At 49.6% G+C, this 26582-nt stretch overlaps 1 protein-coding gene across 2 annotated transcripts in view; it reads right to left on the bottom strand.

Moving 5' to 3' along the window:
* The window catches only part of TEAD4 (TEA domain transcription factor 4), an 85268-nt gene that overhangs the window by 56931 nt on the left and 1755 nt on the right, over window positions 1-26582 (bottom strand). The window lies entirely within an intron of this gene.

The following is a 26582-nucleotide window of genomic DNA, read 5'->3' as shown; positions in this document are numbered from 1 at the left end:
TGATTCTGAAAACACATGGAAGAAGCAGGAGGAGTCTGTAGTCTTCCAAGTCGGCTCCAGGCTTCCTTTCTCCATATTCCCTGGGCTCCATATTTCACCAGACTCATTCTATAAAGATGTGTCCCTGGGTTCTGACCTGACCTCTTCTTTTTAAACCCTAAACAGACTCCTGGGGGGATCCCCACCCAAGGCTTGCATTCCCACTCTATTGGTTTAATCCCCAAATCTGTGTATCTTTCCTGAGGTGAAGGTCCTCACAGAAACTGCCTACCAGGCATCTCTAATCAATCTCCAGAGCTCCTCAAACTCAACATGCCCAAAACCAAGTGTTCAGCTTGTCCCCAAATCCTGTTCCACCTCCTCGGCTCTGTCTCAGGAAATGAACCACTATCCACACAGAGACCAGAAAGCTAGGAACGCAGTCATGCACTGCATAACAAAATTTCAGTCAGTCCCAAACGTTCATTCAAAGGGGGTCCCATAAGATGATAATGGAGCTGAAAACTTCCTATTGCCTAGTGATGTCAGAGCCACCCTACCATGGCAGCGCCACACATTCCTCACGTATCTGGTGACACTGGTGTAAAACAAACCTACTGTGCTTCCTGTTGTGTAAAAGTCTAGCACACACAATTATGTACAGTACACAATCCTTGACAATAAACGACTGTGTTACTGGTTAACTATTTACTATACTATACTTTTTATCGTCTTTTTTTATTATATCTATTTTTTTTAATTTTTTTTTATTTTTTGAGACAGAGTCTCATTCTGTCACCCAGGCTGGAGTGCAGTGGTGCAGTTTCAACTCACTGCACCTTCTGCATCCTGAGTTCAAGCGATTCTCGTGACTCGGCCTCCCGAGTAGCTGGGATTACAGGCACGTACCACCACGCCCGGCTAATTTTTTTGTATTTTTGGTGGAGACGGGGTTTCACCATGTTGGCCAGGCTGGTCTCGAACTCCTGACCTCTGGTGATTGGCCCGTCTCAACCTCCCAAAGGACTGGGATTGCAGGCGTGAGCCACCGCGCCCAGCGTTTATCATCATTTTAGAATGTACTCCTTCTACTTGTAAAAAAAAAATTACTGTAAAACAGCCTCAGGCAGGCCCTTCAGGAGGCATTCCAGAAAAAGACACTGTTAACCTGGGAGATGATATCTCCATGCGAGTTACTGCCCCAAACGCTTTCCAGTGGGGCAGGACATGCAGGTGGAAGACAGTGATACTGACGACCCTGACGCTGTGCAGGCCTAATGTGTGCGTTTGTCTCTGTTTTTATTATTTTTTTTTAGTTTTTATTTTTTTGAGATGGAGTGTTGCTCTTGTTCCCCAGGCTGGAATGCAGTGACGCGATCTCAGCTCACTGCAATCTCTGCCTCCCGGGTTCAAGCGATTCTCCGCCTCAGCCTCCCAAGTAGCTGGGATTACAGGCAACCGCCGCCACGCCTGGCTAATTTTTTGTATTTTTTTAGTAGAGACAGGGTTTCGCCCTGTTGGCCAGGCTGGTCTTGAACTCCTGACCTCGTGATCCACCCGCCTTGGCCTCCCAAAGTGCTGGGATTACAGGCGTGAGCCACCACGCCCGGCTGGTATGTCTCTGTTTTTAACGACAAAGTTAAAAAGTAAAAAAACAGGTGAGGTAGGTGGATCACGAGGTCAGGAGCTCGAGGCCACCCTGGCCAATATGCTGAAACCCCCGTCTCTACTAAAAATACAAAAATTAGCCAGGCATGATGGTGCGCACCTATAATCCCAGCTACTAGGGAGGCTGAGGCAGGAGAATCGCTTAAACCCGGGAGGCGGAGGTTGCAGTGAGCCGAGATCATGCCACTACACTCCAGCCTGGGGGACAGAATGAGACTCTGTCTCAAAAAAAAAAAAAAAAAAAAGATTTTGTAAACAGAAGAAGGCTTATAGAATAAAGATATAAATTAAGAAAATATTTTTGTACAGCTGTACAACGTGTTTGCGTTTTTGAGTTTTGTTTTTCGTTTTTTTTTTTTTTGAGACAGAGTCTCGCTCTGTCACCCAGGCTGGAGTGCAGTGGCGCAATCTCGGCTCGCTGCAAGCTCCACCTCCCGAGCTCATGCCATTCTCCTGCCTCAGCCTCCTGAGCAGCTGGGACTACAGGTGCCTGCCACCACGAATGGCTAGTTTTTTTGTATTTTTAGTAGAGACAGGGTTTCACCATGTTAGCCAGGATGGTCTCGACCTCCTGACCTCGTGATCCGCCCGCCTTGGCCTCCCAAAGTGCTGGGATTACAGGCGTGAGGTGTTTGCGTTTTAAAGTGTTATTATAAAAGAATCAAAAAATTAAGAAGTTTATAAAGTAAAAAAGTTACAGAAAGCCAAGTTAATATATTCTTGAAGAAAAATCATTTTAAAGACATTTAGCGTAGCCTAAGTATCTGTTTTTATAAAGTCTACAGTAGTATCAGTAATGTCCTAGTGTAGAGTAGTGTACAGTCAAGCCTACAGTAGCATACATTCACTCACCATTCACTCACTGACTCACCCAGAGCAGCTTCCAGTCCTGCAAGCTCCATTCATGGTGTACCCCATACAGGTGTGCCATTTGTTATCTTTTATATTTTATTTTCACTGTACCTTTTCTCTGTTTAGGAATGTTGAGATATACAAATACTAACACTTAGAGTTACCACTGTGTTATAGTTGCCTATAGAACTAAGTATAGTCACATGCTGTACAGATTTATAGCCCAGAAGCAATAGGTTGTACCACACAGCCTGGGTGTGTCGTAGGCTATACCACCTAGGTTTGTGTAAGGACGCTCTATTATGGTTGCACAAGGATGAAATCACCAAGAGACACATTTCTCAGGAGGCATCCCCTTCGTGAAGCAGCACATGACTGTTTTGACTTTTCCCTCTTATTAATATCTCCCACATCTAACTAATGACTACATCCTGTCTTTCTGTCGCCTACATGTCTCCTGAATCTACTCTATCTCACAGCCCTAATCCAAGCTTCCAGCGATGCACATCTGGATGACCTGGTGCAACCCCATTCAGGCTCCATAATCTCTTCACCCCAGCCAGAGGGATTTTTCTAAAATGCAAACCTGATCACATGATTCCGTTACCTAAAAATTTTCAATGCCTTTTCTTTGTTCTTAAGATAACACTACACACTCCATGATGGGATTTTCTAGCGCTTGCATCTGCTGATCCCTGGTCTCCGGCCATACCTTCCGCACACAGGCACCACCCTCTGTAGTTCCTTCTTTGAACCCACCTCCAAGCCCCAAACTCAGCCATCCAAATCAACCTCCAACATGCTAGGCTCTTTCTCCACTCCTGGTGGAGGTGCTGCTACCTGAAACTTCCCTTCCATTCCTTGTTCACCGGACCAACTCTTGTTCAGCCTTAAGATCCAGCTATATGTCACTCCCTCTGGGAAGATGACTCCAACCTTAGCAGATTCCTGCATTTCCATATCCAGCCCCCATCTCCCAGTAAGGACTGGTCTCCACCACACTTTAGACACCATGGGGACAGGCACAGCTGTCTTCCTCTGTAAGTCCTCAGCACGCTGCACAGAGCTGATGAACACAGAATGAACAAACGAAGGGATATTTGTTAAGTGTTATTGTGGAATAATGATTTTTCTGTGGGGAGAACAGATTGCTCTGTGCTTAGTTTTGGGAAACAAAAGAAACCTCAGGAAATGTCTGGATTTTGGCATACCAGAAAAAGAGCTTGAATTGTGCATAAATCCCTTTGGGGCTTATTTTGGAGGCTTGTAGAATGGAAGTGTGATGTATGGGAAGCAAGAGCCTGGCTTTGGTTCCAGTTCTACCACCAACTGCACGACCACAGACAAACCACCTCATTTTTCTGGGCCTCATTTTGCTCATCTGTAAAACAAGAAGGATGCCCTCACTGGGATCCAGGGTCCTTTCTGTGCTAGCAGTATCTGTGGTTCACACTCCCTCCCCAGATCCCAGAAGTCTCCAGTGGCCTCTAAAAGTACCTTGCAGACTTTCACGTGTGGCTCTGCTCAGAAGGCTGGGGAACTGATCCATCCCGGAAGGCTGCCCCACAGGAGAGATGACATAGTGAGATGTCATCTAGCGTAGGGCCTGACACAGTCAGTGCTCATAAGAGCTATTTCTTATTGTCTTCATTGTTATTAAGCCATAAACAATGCCAAGTAGAAAGTCTGAAGCCCTAATGCCTAATATTAATACTTAATTAATTAATCATTTTAATACCTGAGGCCTCTTAAGTCCTGGTTGTAGCCTAGATTTTCTTCTGGACCTGACACTAAGTACAGATGGATGCCCTGAGTCAGGTGGAGGGTGCAGTGGAGGCCAGGATGTCAGGAGACGGAAAGGAGGGCCGCCACCTCCCTTACCCCACCTGACCCCTTCTATGGTCTCTGGGCCCTGCTCCTCCTCAGAATTCCCCTTCCTTCACCCAAGCTGAGCTGGGGCCTGGTGAAGTGAGCACCATCAGTCCCTGCAGAAGTTGGGCCTAGGGCAGCCCAGCAGAACACACACCTGGGGAGAACCAAAGACTCCTAATGCCAGACCCTGCCCCACGAGTGGGGTTTTCTGAGGACCTGCACTCCATGTCCCTAGGATTGGGTCTGTCCCAGGAAAAGCAGGGCAGCAGGTCATCCAAGGCCCTGGGCCACAGGGTTTGTTACCGAAATGGAGTTGCTCCCAGCCCCACGTGTCCCTGGTGCTCCAGGTTCACAGCCGTCACTGGCGAGCTTCTCCTATCTGCCTGCGGCCCACATCCCGGGGCTGGCAGCTGCCTCCCGCCACCAGGCAAACCTCCCACGCACCGCCCTGCCCTGCGGCTCATGGAATGGGGTAAGCCAGCACCAGCCTCCTCCTCCTTCCCCAAGTGCTCCACAGTGACCCAGGAGGGCCTGCCAGGGGAGAGCCGGAGGCGGGGGACAGATGGCATCGTGGAGCTGGGCCATGCGCTGTGAACAGAAGAGTAAAAATAATCCCAGACTTGGTTCTCAGGGCCCAGCCCAGGAGCCTCTACGCTGCCTCAGCCCCAACCAAAAGCTACAGGGTAGCCCCCAGGGCAACCCCAGAAGACAGAAGGTTGCTCCATCCTAGGGCCCACAGGTGCTAATTACTCAGGAATTTCCAGAAGGATCAGGAATGTATGGGCTTTTATTAAGATCTCCCTAATACTCAGAAAAGTAAGCTCCTCCAAAAACACTTTCAGGACAGGAAGGGAATCAGGATGCTAAGTTTCAAATGGAGACGCCAAGCCTCAGGGAGGGCAAAGGACCTGCCCTGAGAAAAGGCAGAACCAGACCCCAGGCCAACCTGACGTCCTCTCCCCAGTCCGATCCATCTCACGCTCCCAGAGCCCTCCTTTCAGAGCCTTCCGCAGCCACTGTGATCCCTAAGCCCCTCACAACTCCTCCAGCCTCTAGAGCTGAGACAGAGAATTCAGAAGAAAACACCCCGATTTTGGGGGTCACTGGGCTTCATCTCTCAAAATAAGAAATGGAGAAGTCTCTTCATTTTAAGAGAAATCATCTCTTAAAATGAGACAGGGGAAAGAGGAGCAGCAGACCCCAGCCTTCTTCCAGGCGCATCCCCACTACCCTCCAGCGCCCCTGGGCTTCTCACCATCTCCTGAGCCCCAAGTCTGTTCATACTGCTTCCCTGCTTAGGGTGGGCCTCAGTACTAATTTAATTCCTGCCAACAGTCCATCAACTAACTCTTTACTTAAAGTACCTGTTCTCGGACTAAACTCTAGAGAAAAGGGTCCAGACCCTCATGGGGCTCAGACTTCAGATGGGGATGGGAGACTAGACAGACATGCAAACAGGTAAGTGCTATGGAGTGTCAGAGGCTTGGGTGGAGGTAGGTACAGGGCACAAGCGGGTGCAGTGAGAGGCCCCCTCCACCCTGAAGGGTTCCCTGAGCCCCAGTTCCCAGAGGCCCCTGAGCTGCTACACTGATTGCCTGAATGTGCTGTGCCACTCTGGCCCGTCAGTTGTCTGCTGTCTTCCACGCTAACTAAGCTTGGAAACTCAGGAGCTGGGAGACAAAGGGAGGAGGCCAGGAGACCTGGGTGGGAAAGAAGAACCTATCCTGCAGGCAGTGCCGGGTGGGCTGTGCTGCCTCCTCACACAGTGCAAGCCCCTGTGCACTGGGCAGGCGACCCTGCAGGACGGATACAGGCAGCCCAGCACTTGTGGGAGGCCTGAGTGTCAAAGAGGTGCCCAGGACACTGAGGGACACACGTTTTACTACTTTAACACTAGGAGGTGCCCGTTTCAAATGCCCACTCTGCATCAGGCACTGGGCAAAGCACTTGACTACATCTTCCTCCAGTCCTGCCCCCAGCCCCTTGAGGTAGCTGCACTGCCCCATTTGGCAGGTGAAGATGCTGAGGCTCCTAAGGTGAAGTGCTGTGTCCCAGCCCAAAGCCAGTAAGGGACAAGGCTCAGACTGTGGCTCTGAAGCCCTTCCCCACTGCAAGCTGCCTCCTGCCCATCATGATGCTGCTTTTTTTTGAGATGGAGTTTCGCTCTTGACCTCAGATATCTGCCCGCCTCGCCCTCCCAAACTGCTGGGATTACAGGCATGAGTCACCGCGCCTGGCCATGATGCTTCTTTGACCTATTTTGCCAACTTTTTTTTTTTTTAATTGAGACAGAGTCTTGCTCTGTCACCCAGGCTGGAGTACAGTGGAGCGATATGGACTCACTGCAATCTCAGCCTCCTAGGTTCAAGAGATTCTCCTGCCTCAGCCTCCTGAGTAGCTGGAATTACAGGCGTGCACCACCATGCCCAGCTAATTTTTGTTTTTTTAGTAGAGGTGGGGTTTCACCATGTTGGCCAGACTGGTCTCCAGCTCCTGTCCTCAAGTGATCCGCCCGTCTCGGCCTCCTAAAGTGCTGGGATTACAGGCATAAGCCACCACATCTGGCCTATTTTGCAAACACTTCTGTTGGCAATAGGAAGGGGGATGATCTGACTCTGCAGCACGAGGGATGCAAGTTAGATGTGCAGAGTTGGAGGGAGGGGTAGCCTGGATTGGCAGGCTAAGGGAGCTAGAGAAGTTCATCTCTGCAGACACGAAGACCTCTTGGTCTCTTTTGTTGCGTGGACCCCAGTGTTCCCACAGCCTCCAGTGAAGATCCCAGCGGAGAGAGGCAGGGTTCCCAGGGTTTGTGTGAGGAAAGAATCTCGGGGGAGAAAACTGCCCTCCAATGTATAAGTGAGGAGACTAAGGCCCTGAGAGGTGAAGTGACTTGCCAAAGACCACAAAACCTGTTAAAACTGGGACTAGAACTACATCTGAGGCCTGCACTTTTCTGCCACACAATTCCAACCTCCATGACCATCACTGGATGCCTCTCAGTGAGCACAGGAGAGGGCTTGCTCCCAGGGAGGAGAGGAACAGGCTCCCCTGCCAGAAAGATCTCTCCCTGCTGATTCTCATGCCTAACAGCTCAGCACGGGTACTTCAGTCCTTGTGCCCTTCATTCACTCACTGTTCACTGGGCGTGTACTGTACGACAGGCATTGGGCGCTGCTCTGGTAAGAATGTACCCCTCAAAGTTTGTGGGTTAAAAACTTAATCCCCAACACAAGAATGTTGGGAGATGGAGCCTTTAAGATGTGATTGGGCCTTGCTGAATGGACTAATGCTGTCATCTCAGGAGGGAAGGAGGGAGAGTCATCTATGAAGATGCAAGTACAGTCAATCCTCATTAATCACAGAATAGTCACAGATTTTGTATTTGCAAGTTTGCCAACTTGCTAAAATTTCTAACCCCCAAATCACTACTCCCAGTATTTTCACAGTCATTTGCAGACACATGCGTGCGCTGAGCAGCCACAAAGTCTCACTGCCTGACGCGCATGCTCCCAGCTGAGGTAGGCAACGTCGCACTTCGTCTACCTGGGTCACTTCTCCTGCAAGTGTCTTGTTCTGGGTCTATTTAGTGCTATGACTTCTGCACTTTTGCAGGTGGTTTTGCTGCCTCAAGTGGCCCCAAGCATAGTGCGGAAGTGCTGTCTACTGTTCCTAAGCACAGAATGTCAAAAGGCACCAGGATAGTCAAAAGGGGAAGCAGCCCAAATGTCCATCAATAGAGGAATGGATAAACAAAATGTGGTGCATCCAGGTAATGGAGGATGATTCAGCCTTAAAAAGGAATGAGACCGGGCGCGGTGGCTCACGCCTGTAATCCCAGCACTTTGGGAGGCCGAGGCAGGCAGATCACCTGAGGTCGGGAGCTCGAGACCAGCCTGGCCAACAAGGTGAAACCCTGTCTCTACTAAAAATACAAAAATTAGCTGGGCATGGTGGCAGACGCCTGTAATCCCAGCTACTTGGGAGGTTGAGGCACAAGAGTCGCTTGAACCGGGGAGGGGGAGGTTGCAGTGAGCTGAGATCACACTACTGCACTCCAGCCTAGGCAACAGAGTGAGACTCCATCTCCAAAACAAACAAACAAAAAAGGCATGAAATTCTGACATAGGCTACAACATGGATGAACCTTAAGGACATTGCACTAAGTGAAACAAGCCAGTCATGAAAGGACAAATCTCATGTTATTTCACTTCAACGAAGTACTGAGAATACGCAAATCCATAGAGACAGCCGAAGAGAGACTATCAGGGGCTGGGGATGGGGGAATGGGGAGTTTCATTCATAACATTAAACAATCATTGTCAGGCGCAGTGGTTCACACCTGTAATCCCAGCACTCTGGGAGGCCGAGGCAGGTGGATCACCTGAGGTCAGGAGTTCGAGACCAGCCTGGCCAACATGGTGAAACCTGTCTCTACTAAAAAATACAAAAATTAGCCGGGGGTGGTGGCGCAGGCCTATAGTCCCAGCTACTTAGGAGGCTGAGGCGCAAGAATCACTTGAACCCCAGAGGCAGCAAGCCAAGATCGCACCACTGCACTCCAGCCTGGGTAATAAAGTGAGTAAAGTGAGACTCCCTCTCAAAACAAAACAAAACAAACAAAAAAACAAAAGACAAAAAAACAGGCACTTACTGTTTAATGGGTACAGCGTTTCAGTTTCGGAAGATGAAAAGTTCTGGAGATGGAAGCAGGAGACTGCAGCACAACTGTGAATGTCCTTAATGCCACCGAACTGCACACTCGGAGTTCAAATGGCAAATTTTATGTTACATATATTTCACCAAAAAAATTGTTTAAAGCGCACCAGGAGATAGAAGACAAAAAGAAGAGGGCAGAGAAGGAAAAGAGGGACTGCAGGGGACCTGGTCCCGAAATACAGAAGCAAAGGAAAGGGCCTGGTTACACCTGGAAAAGAAAAGAGAAGGACAGGAGAGTCCCCAGGTCACAGGCAGGTGAGTCCCGAGGGATGGAAGGAAATGGATTGGTGGAGAAGGAAAGAACCCAGCAGAGAAATGGATTGGGTTGGGCTGGGCCGGGCCAGGCTGTGTACTCAGTTAGAATCACAGATCCCACTGTGATTTCGGAAGGGCCAGGGCCTGCCGGAGGCCAGAAAAGGGCCCTTCTCAGAAAACAAGACCAAGAAAACCTAGGTGTCCTGGGGCCTGAGCTCCCACCACTGGAGTGCCTTCCTCTTGCTGAGCAGTGCCCCTTCCTCTCCTGAAATGCAACAAGTTCTCGGGGAAAGGCCACGTGAAGTCCGGGACACGTTAAAGACACCTCAGAGTCCTATGACCTGAGTGAAACCTGCCTCTCACCAGCTATGCTGCACAGCTGTTCAGCAACTTACTGAACCTCCCCAAAGCTTCTGTTTCATCACCTGTCAAATGGGGATGAGCATTCCTGCCTGCAGAGCCACTGAGGATTGAGAAAAGCAAGTAAAGCCCCTGCAAGGCAATGCACGGCAGCACCTTCCCGGCCATCCTTTGGTGTGAGGCCTTCATCACACCTGGCTTCAGGACAGGATGGGGAATGGGGAGCAGGTGAGAGGAGGGGAGGCCCCACAATCCTTCCCAGGCTAAGGAGATGTTGGAACAAAAGTCAGAGAGCTGGACCCCTTGAGCAATGCCTGGTCAAGAGAGGAAAAAGAAGGGGAGGGGGAAAGGGAGAGAGCGCGCAGAAGGGGAGAAAAAGAGAGAGAGAGAGAAAGAGAAAGAGAGAGAGACGCCATGGGGCAGAGATTTAGCGTTTGGGCTCTGGACTCAGACGCCTGAGCTCAGATCCTGGCCCAGCCTCACAGGGACCTGGGAGTCCTGAGCAAGCTACTCTAATCCTCAGTGTCCTCCCAACCACTGAAGAGGCACCAGTGCAATCTCAATCTCCCCAAATAATGGCTGTGAGGATTGAATTCCATCATGTCCTTGAGACAGGAGCACAGAGCCCAGCCCAAAAAGGGGCTCCTCGCACGTGATTCACGGTCATTGCCCTGTAGTCATCATGAGGGATGATGGAGGGCAGGACGGAGAGGAAGGAGCAGGAGGCCTGCAGGCTAGCAAGAGGGGAGGTAAATTAAGTAGGTGGAGATGGCCTGGGATGCAGGCCAGCTGGGAGGAGTCTCCAGTGGGAGGGGCAGCTCAGAGAGCAACAGATGGAGATAAGATTCCTAAATGCTGCAGGCCCCAGCCCAGGCCCAACCCAAGCAGTCTCTTCCCACCCAGCCCCCAGGCCCGGGCGGCAGTGGGGTGGCGAGCATCCCATCTCCTCAGCTCTCAGGGAGGTGGAAGCTGGGAACCCCACCCCCAACCCCTTCCGCGTCAGGGGCATGGGTATCTGCAGGCCCCACCCCACACATGCAGGAAGTGGGTCAAGGCAAGTGGTGAACAGAGCCCTTGCCCCCTGGCCTCCCCTCAGCCTCTGGACAAAGCTGTGATGAAACAGGTTTAGTTCCAGAACAGCGCCCGGCCCAGAGGCCCCTCGAAACAGGTACCCAGAGGAAGGCAAATTAGCCTCCAAGCGCAGCTTTGCCACAGGTTTGTGGTGCCTCTTGAGCCAGTCACTTCCCCTCTCTGGGCCTCAGTGCCTCCATTTGCAAAAACAAAAGGTTGGGGGGCGCGGGGTGTAATACTATTCAGAAAAAAAAAAAAAAAAGAAATGAGCTGGCCAGGTGTGGAGGTTCACACCTGTAATCCCAGCACTTTGGGAGGCCGAGGTGGGCAGATCATCTGAGGTCAGGAATTCAAGACCAGCCTGGCGTCTTGGTGAAACACAAAATGGTGTGTCTACTAAAAATATAAAAATTAGCCGGGCATGGTGGCACGTGCCTGTAGTCCCAGCTACTCGGGAGGCTGAGGCAGGAGAATCACTTGAACCCAGGAGGCAGAAGTTGCAGTGAGCCGAGATCATGCCACTGCACTCCAGCCTGGGTAACAGAGCAAGACTTTGTCTCAAAAAAAAAAAAATGAGCTATGAAAAGACATGGAGGAAACTCAAATGCGTATTACCTAGTGAGAGACGCCAATCTGAAAAGGCCACATAGTGTATGATTCCAACCATATGACATTCTAGAAAAGGCAAAACTACAGAGACAGTCAAAAGATCAATGGTTGCCAGAAGTGGGAAGGAGGGATGAATAAACGGAACCTGGAGGATTTGGGGAACAGTGATGCTATTCTGCATGACACTGTAATGGTGGGTACACATTATTACCCATGTGCGAAAACCCAGAGTGGACAACACCAAGAAGGGACCCTAATGTGAACTATGGACTCTAATAATGTGCTGGCTGGGCACGGTGGCTCACGCCTGTAATCCCAGCACTCTGGGAGGCCGAGGTGGGCGGATCACCTGAGGTCAGGAGTTCAAGACCAGCCTGACCAACATGGGGAAACCCTGTCTCTACTAAAAATACAAAATTAGCTGGGTGTGGTGGCGCATGCCTGTAATCCCAGCTACTTGAGAGGCTGAGGCAGGAAAATTGCTTGAATCTGGGAGGCGGAGGTTGCCATAAGCCGAGATCACACCGTTGCACCCCAGCCTGGGCAACAAGAGCGAGACTCCGTCTCTAATAATAATATTAATAATAATAATAATAATAATAATAATAATAATGTGCCGATATTGTCTCATTAATTGCAACAAATGTACATCAATTGCAACAAATGCAAGATGTTAAGACTAGGAGAAACTGACTGGGGGCGGGGCAAGAATGTATCTACGGGAACTCTGTACTTTCTGCTCAAGTTTTCTATAAACCCCAAACTACTCAAAATTATAGTCTTTTTTTTTTTTTTTTTTTTTAAGGGTTGAGAGACTTTTTCTCCTCGGGGCCTTTCTTCAGGGTTCTAGAAGAAAGCAAAAGTTGCCATGACAGGGATACTAAAAAATAAATAAATACAAAATTTTAAAAGTGAAATAAAGCAAAAAGCAAAAATTATTAAAATACAGTAGTTGAGAGGCAAAAGTACTCAACCAAACCAGTTGGCTTCACTTTAAGGAGGCGTGTCCTAGGAAAATGCAGATCTGAAAATATTAATAGATTTAGCCCGGGAGTGACTAACAGAAGCACTTGCCCTGGAATTCCGTCAAAGCCAGCACACTTGTTTCCTCAGCCCCGGGGGTGGGTTTGCCCTCAATCAGCTGCTGTCTCAAAGACAGGCAGGAGGATCCCACCCTGTCAGAACCCGAGGGTCAGCCCAAACCAGGTGTCCAAGCAGCACAGGCACCCGGGGTGGGGCCTCGGTGAACGCCCTGCCCTGGGAGAAGGAGGAGCCAGGCAGAAGAGGGAGTCTCCACACCAGCGAATGCCTTCCAGGACCCAGAGCCTCAGGGAGCCACAGGACGTCCTGGAGGCAGTAGGGCACTAGGAGCTCTGGGAAAGTAGGACTCTTCAGCTCTGCCCTACTCTCCAGCCCTACGCCCTAAGCACCTCCGGAAAAGCATCTGCACCCCCAGGGGGAAGAATGAAGACTCGAGCATCTGGACTGGGCCATGGCTCTGAGGACATAGGAGCAGGCGGGGTTAGAATGAGCTTGGACAAGAGGTGGGAGGTGGCATCCATCCTGGCCTTGGTCATTTTTCATGTAAGTCTTCTGTCCCAGAGCCACCCTGCCTGGTCAGGGATAGGAAGGAAGATTATGATGTTTCAGACATTCTGTTAACAGCTCAAAGCTGGCTGGGCACGGTGGCTCACGCCTGTAATCCCAGCACTTTGGGAGGCCGAGGCAGGTGGATCACCTGAGGTCAACCGTTCGAGACCAACCTGGCCAACATGGCGAGACTCCCGTCTCTACTAAAAATACAAAAATTAGCCAGGCGTGGTGGCTCAAGCCTGTAATTCCAGCTACTCGGGAGGCTAAGGCACCTTGAAAACCTGGGAGAGAGAGGCTGCAGTGAGCCAAGATCGTGACACTACACTCCGGTCTGGGTGACAGAGTGAGACTCCGTCTCAGAAAAAAGAAAAAAGAAAAAAAAAATAGCTGGAAGCCTTCACTCAGACCCTAGGCTGAGGTTACCATCCCAGAGGACCCATCCTGACCCAGAAAACTCACCCCCACTGATTCTGTCTTGCAACAGCCACACACCCAGCACCTTACTCCTGCAGGCCTGCCAGTTACTGCGCCTCCCATTCCAGAAGGCACGGTCATCCGGTTTGGAAACAAGGCCATGGAAGTGGTTGAAATGCAGGCTGGACGTGAACATTTGTTTTTCTGGATGGGGCCAGCCCGGCCTGACCCAGCAGGCCATTAGCAGCAGACCAGGTGCAGCCCGCCAGGCAGGAAGGATGCCTGGCAAACCAAAATTCCCACCTGTGCCTCTCATTCTGAACCATGCTCTACGCCAGGAACAGAGCTTCTTGGAAGGCCCCGTGACTCCTCTTTTTCATGTCATTCTCTAGGTGTACCCCACTCCTCATTCCTGGTCCCATCTTGCACTGTGAGAAAGGCCACAGCTCAGGACACCAAACTCTCACCTCACTTTCAGAGTTCCTCACTCCCATCATCTTGTGAAGATTTTCTCCATAAATTAATTTCCTCCAAACATCTGTAAATCACATATCTGACTGTCCTGACAAAGAACCTGTATCCAGAATATTAAAGAACTCTCAGAACAACAGCTGGGCATGGTGGCACACACCCACAACTGTGGGAGGCGAGGCGGGTGGACTGCTTGAGCCAGGAGTTCAAGGGCAGCCTAGGCAACATGGCGAAACCTCATCTCTACAAAAAGTACAAAAATTAGCCGGGCGTGGTGGGGTGTGCCTGTGGTCTCCACTACTCAAGAGGCTGAGGTGGGAGGGACACTCGAGCCTAGGTGGTCAAGGCTGCAGTGAGCTATGACCTTGCTGAGTGAAAGAAGCAAAGACCCAAAGAGCTGTGTAACTGCATGATTCCATTTGTGAGACATTTCTTGAAAGGCAAAATTATAGGAATGAACAGATCAGCGTGGCCAGGGGATGCCAAGAGGGGAAGGGGGAGGGATGACCTCCAAGGGGCCACTGCATGATGGAATCGTTTGGGGGATGGAACAGTCTTTACCTTGATGGTGGCGGTTAAAACACATTCTGTGCATTTGTCAACATCTACTACTTACCAAAAACAGTGTATTTTGCTGTATGTATGTTAAAAATAAATTTAGGGAAAGATTCACTCTATTTTATAGAATGAGATGTTATTCTACAGGCGCGGCGGCTCACGCCTGTAATCCCAGCACTTTGGGAGGCCGAGGCGGGCAGATCACCTGAGGTCAGGAGTTCGAGACCAACCTGACCAACACAGAGAAACCCTGTCTCTACTAAAAATACAAAAAATTAGCGGAGTGTGGTGGCGCATGTCTGTAATCCCAGCTACTTGGGAGGCTGAGGCAGGAGAATTGCTTGAACCCAGGAGGCAGAGGTTGCAGTGAGCCGAGATTGCACCATTGCACTCCAGCCTGGGCAACAAAAGCGAAACTCCATCTCAAAAAAAAAAAAAAAAAAAAGAGATGCTGCCCGATTCTAAATAAATATAAAAAATAAACGTAAAATAAGACCTTCTTATCCTGCCCAGAGGGCCTAGCTCAAACCCACCCTGTTCATAAAACCCACTTGGCCGGGTATGGTGGCTCACACCCGTAATCCAAGCACTTTGAGGGTCCGAGACGGGAGGATGGCTTGAGCTCAGGAGTTTGAGACCAGCCTGGGCAACACAGTGAGATCCTATCTCTAGAAATAATGTTTTAAAAATTAGCCAGGTGTGGTGGCACATGTCTGTGGTCCCAGCTACTCAGGAGGCTAAGGCAGGAGGATTGCTTGAGCCCAGGAGCTCAAGGCTGAAGGGAGCTGTGATCACACCACCACACTCCAGCCTGGGTGGCAGAGTGAGACTCTGTGGCTCACGCCTGTAATCCCAGCACTTTGGAATGCTGAAGCCAGCGGATCACTTGAGGTCAGGAGTTCGAGACCAGCCTGACCAACATGGCAAAACCCCATCCATACTGAAAATGCAAAAAATAGCCAGGCATCATGACACGTGCCTGTAATCTCAACTATTTGGGAGGCTGAGGCAGGAGAATCACTTGAACCCGGGAGGCGGAGGTTGCAGTGAGCTGTGATCATGCCACTGCACTGCAGCCTGGGTGATAGAGTGAAACTTCACCTCAAAAAAAAAAGAAAGAAAGAAAAAAAAAGGATATAAAAATAAAACCCACAGCTGGGCGGGGTGGCTCATGCCTGTAATCCCAGCACTTTGGGAGGCCGCGGCGGGCGGATCACGAGGTCAGGAGATCGAGACCATCCTGGCTAACATGGTGAAACCCCGTCTCTACTAAAAATACAAAAAATTAGCCAGGCGTGGTGGCGGGCGCCTGTAGTCCCAGCTACTCAGGAGGCCGAGGCGGGAGAATGGCGTGAACCCGGGAGGCGGAGCTTGCAGTGAGCCGAGATCGCACCACAGCACTCCAGCCTGGGTGACAGAGCGAGACTCTGTCAAAAAAATAAATAAAATAAAATAAAATAAAATAAAAATAAAAATAAAACCCGCAAAAAACAAAACCCACTTACCTCCCCTCCTCTCATCACTTCATGACAATAGCCCTCAAATCACTACATTTTCTCTGTCTTCTCAAGGATAGTTCTGTTTCTCTTCCTCTCTGTCTGCTTCCCTCTCTCTTACACACATACACGCTTGTCAGTGCCTCACCCACTCTCAAAGCCAGCTCAACTGCCTCCTCCTCTTGGGACAGAATCAATCATCCTTTACCAGGCACTGCCACAGACCCTGCTTGTGCATGTTCTTTCGTCTTGCAGTATGTTATTGCTAGCTTCACAGTCCATTTCCCTGCAAGTTCCATGAGGACAGGAACCAGGGCTTCCGTTCCATACTCTCGCTGCACCTAGCACAGTGCCGGGCACACCGTGGGTGCTGTGGCTGCTGTGGATTGGGTGAGGGCAGGTGCAGTCGGAGGGAGCTGATGCCAAGAGAGGAGAGCTGGCTGTGCTGGGCTGGCAGTGCCCTGAGGAGGTATGGGAGGCACTGGTACAGCTTACTTCTTCTCTTGCATAAGCAGCAACTATTGCTTCAACCTCCAAGTGCTGGAAGTGACCCCACCTCTCATTCCAACACGAGGTCATGCAATTTATGATGGAGCATTTCCGAGGATGCTTTTGCTTCCTGCATGCCACCCGGCACAGTTCAAGCCCCAGGCAGACAGATGCTCAGGATGTACCTGCTGAGGGATGGGAACCTGTCTTGTCATCAGGATGCTGTCATTTCTCACTTCCAGAAGGCAGGTGCTCTTCACAGCAAAGAGTAGATTAGGATCTTCGGATCTGAAGTCCATTTCATTATGGAGAACTACCACAGTACAGACGTGGACTATCAGTAACTCCACAGGGCCACTCTACGATTGGGTTTTTCCACACACATCATCGACCCCCTACCTCTTACAAATTCCAGCTTCAACAGTTTTTAGGAACCATTTATAGGTCATTTATTTGACAAACACTTACACAGTGGTTATTATGTGCCGGGGAAAGAACTAAGCACTTTACAGACATTAACTCACTTAGTCTTCACATACACCGTATGAGGTTGGTTCTATTAACCGTATTATCCCACCCAGGTGTTAAGTGGCAGAACAGAGATTCAAATCCAGGCGGGCTGGCTGGAAAGCCACACTGTGCCAACCACGACCACTCGCCCCACATGGTTACTGAACACAAGAAACGTGGTTAGTCCAAACTGAGACGTGTTGTTAAGTGTACAATACACACTACGGTTATAGCGCTTTGTATGGAAAGAAGGTAAACTATCTCATGGATACTTTTTACTGTTGATTACGTTAAAATGATAATATTGTAGTCATAGGTTAAAGAATATATTATTACAATGCATTTTACCAGTTAAGTTTTCCTTTCTTTTTTTTAGAGGCAGGGTTCTCGCTATGTTGCCCAGGCTGGTCTCAAACCCCTGGGCTCAAGCAACTCTCCCGCCTCAGCCTCCTGAGTAACTGGGACCGTGGGCAAAAGCCACCACACCCAGCTCTTTTTACTTTTTAAATGTAGCTCCTAGGCTTACATTGTATTTCTATTGGACAGCACCACTCTGGAGTCTGCACTGATAGCCACTGCTCTCTGGGGTTGTGGTGGGTCATCTTCCCCACCCTCCAGCCTCAGGGCAGGACCCAGATTCCGCCTGTTCCTAACACCGTGCTCATTTGGACAAAGCCGATGGCAGCCACGCAATAATTCCCTCATCTCCCCATTCTGCTTCCTCTGACTGCTCAGACACTGCACCCTCGTCCCAAGCCTTGCCTCCAACTCCAGGTGCAGCTTCGCTCTACGTCCCTGTAGCAGGAATCCCGAAGTGTTTCATCTAGTGGAATCCCCGCATGCTGATATGTGGAGAAACTGAGGCCCAGGACCACAAAATCTTCGAGGAAGCAGTGGCCCTGGAGGTGACCTAGTCCTTTCCCATGCAGGGCAGAGACTCCTCCAAAGCATCCCTAGTAAGTTCTACATAATGAAACTCTATGTACAGTAGTCCTTTGGTATCTGTGGGGGATCAGTTCCAAGGCCTCTACGGATACTGAAACCCGAGGATGCTCAAGTCCCTCATATAAAACGGTACAGTGTTTGCATATAACTTACGCACATCCTCCCATGTGCTTTAAATCATTTCTAGAGAACTTATCATACCTAACACAACGCATGCACATCACTTCATTTGCATGGATTCAATGCAGCATTCAGTGAGCAGCAAATTCAAGTTCTGCTTTTTGGAACTCTCCTGAACACTGTCGATCCAGGGTTGGTCGAATCCATGTGGAACCTACAGATACAGAGGGCCCACTAGTTTTATGTGGTTTTACATAATGAAGTAATAGACTTCAGGTCAGATGGACCTAACCTGCTACTGCTGTAAAGGGTGCCTACCTTCTAGAAATGAGAAATGACAGCACCCAGATGCTGGGCAGGTTCTAAGTCCTCATCTAGCCTCTGTTAAGACACTTACAGGCCCGGCACAGTGGCTCATACCTGTAATCCCAGCACTTTGGGAGGCTGAAGCTGGAGGATCGCTTGAGGCGAGGAGTTTAAGACCAGCCTGGGCAACATAAAGATAGCAAGACCTTGTTTCTACAAAAAGTTTTAAAAATTGGCAGGGCATGGTGGCACAAACCTGTCATCCCAGCTACTTGGGAGACTGAGGCAGGAGGACCATCTGAGTGCAGGAGTTTGAGGCTACAGTGAGCTATGATCACACCACTGCACTCCAGCCTGGGCAACAGAGCAAGATCCTATCTATTAAAACAAAACAAAACAAAAAAACACCAGCCTGGGAAACACAGCAAGATCCTGTCTCTATGAAAAATAAAAATTAAAACAAAAAAAATGTTAGGCGGGCATGGCATCACCTGTGGTCCCAGCTACTGAGACCTGAGTAGCTGAGAAAGCTGAGGTGGGAGGATCACTTGGGCCCGGGAGGTTGAGGCCACAGTGAGCTGTGATTGCAATGCTGCACTCTAGCCTGGGTGACAAGAGTTAAGACCCTGTCTCACAAAAAAAAAAAAAAAAAAAAAAAAAAAAAAAAAAAAAGGGCCAGGCGTGGTGGCTCACACCTGTAATCCCAGCACTTTGGGAGGCCGAGGTGGGCAGATCACCTGAGGTCGGGAGTTCGAGACCAGCCTGGCCAACATGGAAAAACCCTATCTTTACTAAAAATACAAAATTAGCCAGGCATGGTGGCAAATGCCCGTAATTCCAGCTACTCAGGAGGCTGTGGCAGGAGAATCGCTTGAGCCCGGAAGGTGGAGGCTGCAATGAGTCGAGATCGCACCATTGCACTCCAACCTGAGCAACAAGAGCGAAACTCCGTCTCAAAAAAAAAAAAAAAAAAAAAAAAAGACCCACATGTTTGAGATCAGATCACTGGTTGGGGGTAGAGGAAGACCCACAAAAATGGTGAGCTCAATACTTAACAGCTCAGGATATATAAACTTTCCAAAACCAGATGTGGCTTCCAATGTGGCCGGAGGGTCACAGAGCTTAGTGGGTTAAGGTTTCCCTTGACACAGACCTTACCACAGCACTGGCCCACACAGGCTTATGGTTTAATGGGGCAGTTTAAGAGTCAGATTGACCTGGGTACAAACTCCAACTGCAGTATAACTTCTACAGTGTCCCCTCTGTAAAGTAGAGGTTGAAAAACAAAACAAAAACAAAGCAAACCTTTCTCACAGGGCTGAGAGGATGAAATGAGATGATGAAGGCAGAAATGTCTAGAATAATGGTCTAGCACCTAACAGGCATTAAAATGTTCATTTCCCTCTTCCTTCCTTTTTCAGCCAAAAACCCCAAGCCTTTTCCCTCAACATGAGTGAATAGTAAGTCCCACTCTATTCTAGACTTACATAATTGATGTTTTGAACTTAAATGCAGGATGTTACACTTAAACCTATTACATTTCTTCTTGAGATAAGTATATGTTCAACATTGCTCAATGTCAAGTAATTTTTAAAAGCTAAAAACTAAAAACAATTTTTTAAAGTCAGTAGGGCATAGTTAAATATAGTATAGTCATAGAATGAAATGTTACTTGGATCCTTAAAATTATGGTTTTAAATATTTTTTATGACATGCACTATTACCCATTAGATAGCATTCAGTAGGGAAAAACACAGGATAGAGTATAATTGCAATTATGTTAAAATATATAGATTTGCATGAACACAAATTTGGAAGGACATTCACCTAAATACCAGCCCACCCGAAATATAGTATTATGTATCATTTTTTTTCCTTTATGCCTTTCTTTATTTTCCAGGGTTCCTACAATGTACATGTATTAATTTTAAGAGAGAAATATTTTTAAACTTCATCTTTCTACTTAATGGCAGCATTCCAGTCAACTGAGATGATTTTGAACCCTGGTTCTATCAGCCAATGTTTGCTACCCTCAACGCCCATAAAAACGAGAAACAGGGTCAGGTGCGGTGGTTCACTCCTGTAATCCCAGCACTTTGGGAGGCCAAGGCAGGTGGATTGCCTGAGGTCGGGAGTTCGAGACCAGCCTGGCCAGCATGGTGAAACCCCATTTCTACTAAAAATACAAAAATTAGCCAGGCGTGGTGGCAGGTGCCTGTAATCCCAGCTACTCAGGAAGCTGAGGCAGGAGAATCGCTTGAACCCAGGAGGCAGAGGTTGCAGTGAGGCAAGATCGCACCATTGTACTCCAGCCTAGGCAATAGGGCGAGACTCCATCTCAAAAAAAAGAAATAGGCCGGGCATGGTGGCTCACACCTGTAATACCAGCACTTTGGGAGGCCAAGGCGGGCAGATCACAAGGTCAGGAGTTCGAAACCAGTCTGACCAATATGGTGAAACCCTATTTCTACTAAAAATACAAAAAAATTAGCTGGACATGGTGGCGTGTGCTTGTAATCCCAGCTACTCAGGAGGCTGAGGTATGAGAATTGCTTGAACCCAGGAGGCAGAGGTTGCAGTGAGCCAAGATCACGCCACTGCACTCCAGCCTGGTGACAGAGCAAGACCCATCTCAAAAAAAAAAAAAGAAAAAGAAAAAGAAATGAGACACAGAAGACACAGGCCACACAGGCTCCTGGGAGAGGCTCGTATCTATGGAAAACATAGAGGACTAAGCCAAAGACAGCCCTGCGGCACATCACGGGGACCTCCTCACAGTAACACAAGCTCAGGAGTCAGGAGTCAGCGTCCAGCGTAGTGGGTCAAGCAGTCACACATCCATCTCCCTGCTGTATCAGCCAGACCACACTGCTTTCTCTTGTACCAAGATCATTCGACTGAAAAGGCTTACTGAACATTCCTCCACCCAAATTAGAGTTGTTTTCTCCAAGACTTGGTAGAGTGAACCCAGGTTGGCTACTAGGTATCCCAACTTCATTTTCACACTCTCCACATATTGTTTGTTCAAAAATCTAACCTAGGCTGAGTGCAACCGTGTACACCTGCAGTCCCAGCTACTGAGGAGGCTGAGGTGGGAGGATTGCTTGATCCTGGGAGGTCAAGGCTGCATAAGCCATGACCGCATCACTGCACTCCATCCTGGGTGACAGAGCAAGACACTGTCTACGATGATAATAATAATGATAATTTAAAAAAATTTATGGCCGGGCGCGGTGGCTCACGCCTGTAATCCTAGCACTTTGGGAGGCCGAGGCGGGCGGATCACAAGGTCAAGAGATCAAGACCATCCTGGCTAACACGGTGAAACCCCATCTCTACTAAAAAATACAAAAAATTAGCTGGGCGTGGTGGCGGGTGCCTGTAGTCCCAGCTACTCGGGAGGCTGAGGCAGGAGAATGGAGTGAACCCGGGAGGCGGAGCTTGCAGTGAGCAGAGATCGCCCCACTGCCCTCCAGCCTGGGCGAAAGAGCGAGACTCCGTCTCAGAAAAAAAAAAAAAATTATTACACTGAAATTATTTTTGATGATACTAGGGTTTAAGAAAACACCAACATTAACTTCATGTTTTTTTTTTTTTTAAGGTGGCTACTAGAAAATTTTAAATTGGCAGGGCATGATGGCTCACATCTGCAATTCTAGCACTTTGGGAGGGCAAGGCAGGAGGATTGCTTGAGCCCAGGAGTTTGAGTCCTGCCTGGACAACAAAGCGAGACCCTACCTCCACAAAAAAAACTTTACAAATTAGCCAGGTGTGGTGGCATATACCTGTAGTCCCAGCTACTCAGGTTAAGGCAATGAGGATTGCTTGAGCCCAGGAGTTCAAGGAGTGAGCCATGATTGCACCACTGAACTCCAGCCTGGATGACAAAGTGAGTCTCTGTCTCAAAAAATAAAAAATCATTAAAAAACAAAATCTAACCAAGAATTGGGCAAGGAATCAATTCTAGGAGTCTGCCATTTCCAGGATCCTCATCTTGCTCCCTTGAAGAAACAAATCAAGACAGCATGTGTTGTCTCTCCTACTCCTACCCTCCTTCCAGGTCCTGGCAGTGGTTCTGGGGTCACTCCTACACCTTCTCTTGGGACCCCAAAGCCTATCTGTGAGAATCCGGCAACCTGAACTCAGGCAAAGCAGCTCGTGTGGTCTGACTCACAATTCTCTCAGGGTAAGCTGTGGCCTTCTCACAAAGTCTGGTCGACCCTTACAAAGATGGAGGCAAGATAAGAGTCCTCCGCCTCCAGAACAGTCCACCCACTGTCTCGCTCTGCCTGCGGCTAAAGAAATCCCTCATGGCCAGGCGCGCGGTGGCTCACGCCTGTAATCCCAGCACTCTGGGAGGCCGAGGCGGGTGGATCACCTGAGGTTGGGAGTTCGAGACCAGCCTGGCCAACATGGAAATACCCTGTCTCTGTTAAAAATACAAAAAAAAAAAATTAGCCAGGTGTGGTGGCAGTCACCTGTAATCCCAGCTACTCAGGAGGCTGAGGCAGGAGAATCGCTTGAATCCAGGAGGCAGAGGTTGTGGTGTGCCAAGATTGCAGCACTGCACTCCAGCCTGGGCAACAAAAGCAAAACTCCGTCTCAAAAAAAAAAAAAAAAAGAAAGAAAGAAATCCCTCACGTTGTCCAGCGACCCCAGCCTGGGGACTCCCTGTCCAGAGCTTTGCCCACAACCCAAGATCGCCGTTCCAGCCACAATTGTCCAGTGCTCACGGCCAAGGTGGAGACCAGCCAGGGAGCAACAACACCAGCCTTTTATCCCAGCCAGGATGATTCACAAAGACATCTCAGGGGCTTGAGGGTAAGGGGAAGACCAAGTCCTGGCGGGGCGAGCATGGCACGAGCGGAGGCTGGCAAACACGAGCCCTGTACTAGTAAGAGCCGAAAGCTCAGCACAGAACCGGCACTGAGCTCTAGCTTCACACTGAGTCAACGGCCCCCTTTGGAGGAGGGCCCCACCCCAGAGGCCCACCCTATGTGTCATCAGCCCCTCCCCAGCGCCCTCTGCACTGCCCCCAACCCTCTACCGGATATGCAATCCCATCCCCCAGGAGGGTCACCCCTGCCTCTGCACAGCTCCCATTTCCTGCCCCTGGTGACTCCTCTGAAGTCTATTGTTCCCATGAAGTTTGGGTCAAAGGAAGCAGAGTCCCCACCCATGGGGGCCCGCCTGCCCACGCCAAGCCAAGGAGCCGGCCCCGCTACAGGGAGCCTGGCCCATCCTCTGGCCCTTCCAGGAGCCCCCCTGTATTAAATGCAGGAGGACGTGGGCATAGATCTTGGAGACCTGAGTTCTAGTGGAAATTTTCCCAAATATCCAGTCCCCACCAGCTAAGGGCCCCAGGGCCAGATCACACAGGTGTGATTAGAATCTCCCGGATAGTAGCGGGAAAAACCAAAAGCAAGGGAAGAACGTCATCTCAGAAGAGGTCCAGGCAAAACTGGATTAGAAGATAGGAGCTGGAGACTGTGTGCTCCCCAGTGACAAAGCCCTGCCCCCACCTCCACCTGGGCCCCCCTGGCTGCTGACAGCCCCCTCACCCCCCTTTACTGGACAGCAGCTGTTCAGCTCCAATTTCAGAGCTTTAAAGGGAGCTGTCGTCCAACCCCGGCCAACAAAGGGTCATGGGGGCAAAGGAAGACAGGCAAGGTAAAGCCACCCTCACAAGCCCTGAATTTCCAACTGCCACTGGACTGACCTCAACTGCAGGAAAGGCAAGGTCCAAAGCTGGGGACCAACGTCCTCCACTTCCACTGGGAAGGAGAAGGAGGAGCCACAGGTTTGGCAACAGGCAGTGCTTTGTGACAGTCACCGGGGCAAGACTCCAGAGTGGAAATCAAAGGAGGTTGTGACATTTGCAACCCAGGAGATCTAAAAAGATAGGGAGAACCTTCACCTGCCGGCTCATCAAGGGGAGAGGAGGGTGTGTTTTAAAGACCCGAGGGCCCCTTCCCGACTGCACAGATTCTACAGTGAGATGGCTCCTTCCCCAGAACAGCTATGTGCTTTCTGCCAGGACAGAGCAGAGTATTTCTGCCTCCTACCCACCTTATCTGAGCCACAACGCATGGCCCAAGTCAGTCTGCTCCAGCTTCCGCACCTGTTGGATGAAGGCGGCTAGGGGGAGTAGGGGATGTACAAGCACTGCAATCCACAGGGCAGGAGACAGAACGCCAAGGGGAGAGCATAGGTTCTAATCCCCGCTCTGCCACTCACCAGGGTTGCGGCATTAAGCAAGTTACTGTCCCTCTAGGGGCATCAGTTTCCCCATCTTTAAAATGGGAGACTTAGGCCAGGCGCAGTGGCTCACGCCTGTAATCCCAGCACTTTGGGAGGCCGAGGCGGATCACCTGAGGTCAGGAGTTCAAGACCAGCATGGCAAACATGGCGAAATCCCGCCTCTACTAAAAATACAAAAAACGGCTGGGAGTGGTGGCTCATGCCTATAATCTCAGCACTTTAGGAGGCCAAGGTGGGCAGATCACCTGAGGTTGGGAGTTGGAGACCAGCCTGACCAACATGGAGAAACTCCGTCTCTACTAAAAATACAAAATTAGTGGGGCATGGTGGCGCATGCCTATAATTCTAGCTACTTGGGAGGCTGAGGCAGGAGAATCGCTTGAACCCGGGAGGCGGAGGTTGTGGTGAGCCGAGATCGCACCATCGCACTCCAGCCTAGGCAACAAGAGCGAAACTCCATATCAAAAAAAAAAAAAAAAAAATATATATATATATATATATATATATATATATATATATATATATGTATGAAACTAGCCGGCCGGGAGGCTGAGGCAGGAGAATTGCTTGAACCCAGGAGGTGGAGGTTGCAGTGAGCCAAGATCATGCCACTGTACTCCTGCCTAGGCGACAGAGCGAGACTCCGTCTCAAAAATAAATAAAATAAAATAAAATGAAAATAAAGTAAAATAAAATAAAATGGGGGACTTAGATGCTGACATTAGGGTATCTAATAATGTTCAGCAAGCTCACCCTAGGGCCAAGGCAAAACTGGAATCAGAAAATAGAAGCTGGCACTCTGTTCTCTGGTGACAAAGCCCTGTCTGTCCCCCTCCCTCCTGACCTGGGCCACTAGGACCCTGGATTCCTAAGGACGCGGAACACAGCGCAGGGCCTGGCTCATAGTAAATGCTCGATTCATGTTTGCTAAATAAACATGATAGACAGGGCAAGGTTTCTCAAATGGTGCTCAGATAAACATTAATTCAAAAAACACTAATCCCTAGGAAAAAGGGGTTCTTACTGAAATAAGCTAAGGAAACACTGGATACAACAGCTATCCTATGGAGTCCATGGATGTGCCAGGCACTGTGCTACTGGGTGGGGGCTCTGCAGACATCGACTTTTCACAAGAAACTTTCTGGACAGAAAAGCTCCGCTCGTATTACCCACCAGGAAACAGCCTGAGAGCCTTAAAGGTAGTGAGAGACTCAGGATTTGTACCCTGGTCTGCCTGACCCCAAACCTGTGCCCTTTCCACTCCATCAGTGCTGCTTTTAGATCAGTCGCACACCAGGCCGAAGAGGTGAGAGGGTGAGGTGTTTCCCACAAGAACAGCCACATCCTCAGGATGGATGGAGGAGCAAGGACGAGAACCCCCAACCCCCGAGACAGTTTCTGGCTCCTTCCTTCCAAGAAGCCCTACACATTATATCCACGTTGAAGCCCTCATGCAACAAGCTACTCATTCCTCTTCTCAAAGGAAGTGCTGAGTGTCTGGCAAGTTGGAAAGAATGAGGGATTCTTCTACTGGGTTACCTGGTCAGCTCCAAGGAGAGTTAAACCAGGAAAAGTAGTTCAGGCTGGTATACCTCCCTGTTTGTCCTTGGGGCCAACTTAAAAGCACTATTTACACAAGTCTCCAGATTCAAAACTGTCTCCTTTTCCCGGGGATCCACCCCGACAAACCTTCCCAAATCTCACTCGCCCATCCCATCCCCCAAAGGCAAAGATCTCAACTTCCTTCAGCCTCCTACCAGCTTTTTGACCTATTCCAGGCAAGCACAAGACCCTCGCCCTGAGAAAGTCAGCCTCCTGGCTCCAAGAGGCAGGTGGAGACAGCTTCCTTCCAGCTCTGCCCGGTCCAGGGGAAACGGAGCCTGGAGGCCACACACTCCAAAACCACAGTCAAATTATCCCTGCACTCAGGCAACCAGAGACACTGACTCTTGCCCACGGCTATGTAGGGAGGAAGAACAGTCCTAGCCAGAACCAACATCCTCGAAGAGAAACACAAACTCAAGAGACGTGGCATCA

This window comes from Gorilla gorilla, chromosome 10 (genome assembly GCF_029281585.2).
Source record: "Gorilla gorilla gorilla isolate KB3781 chromosome 10, NHGRI_mGorGor1-v2.1_pri, whole genome shotgun sequence".
Lineage (NCBI taxonomy): Eukaryota > Metazoa > Chordata > Mammalia > Primates > Hominidae > Gorilla > Gorilla gorilla.
This window is presented reverse-complemented; position numbering and strand designations above follow the sequence as displayed.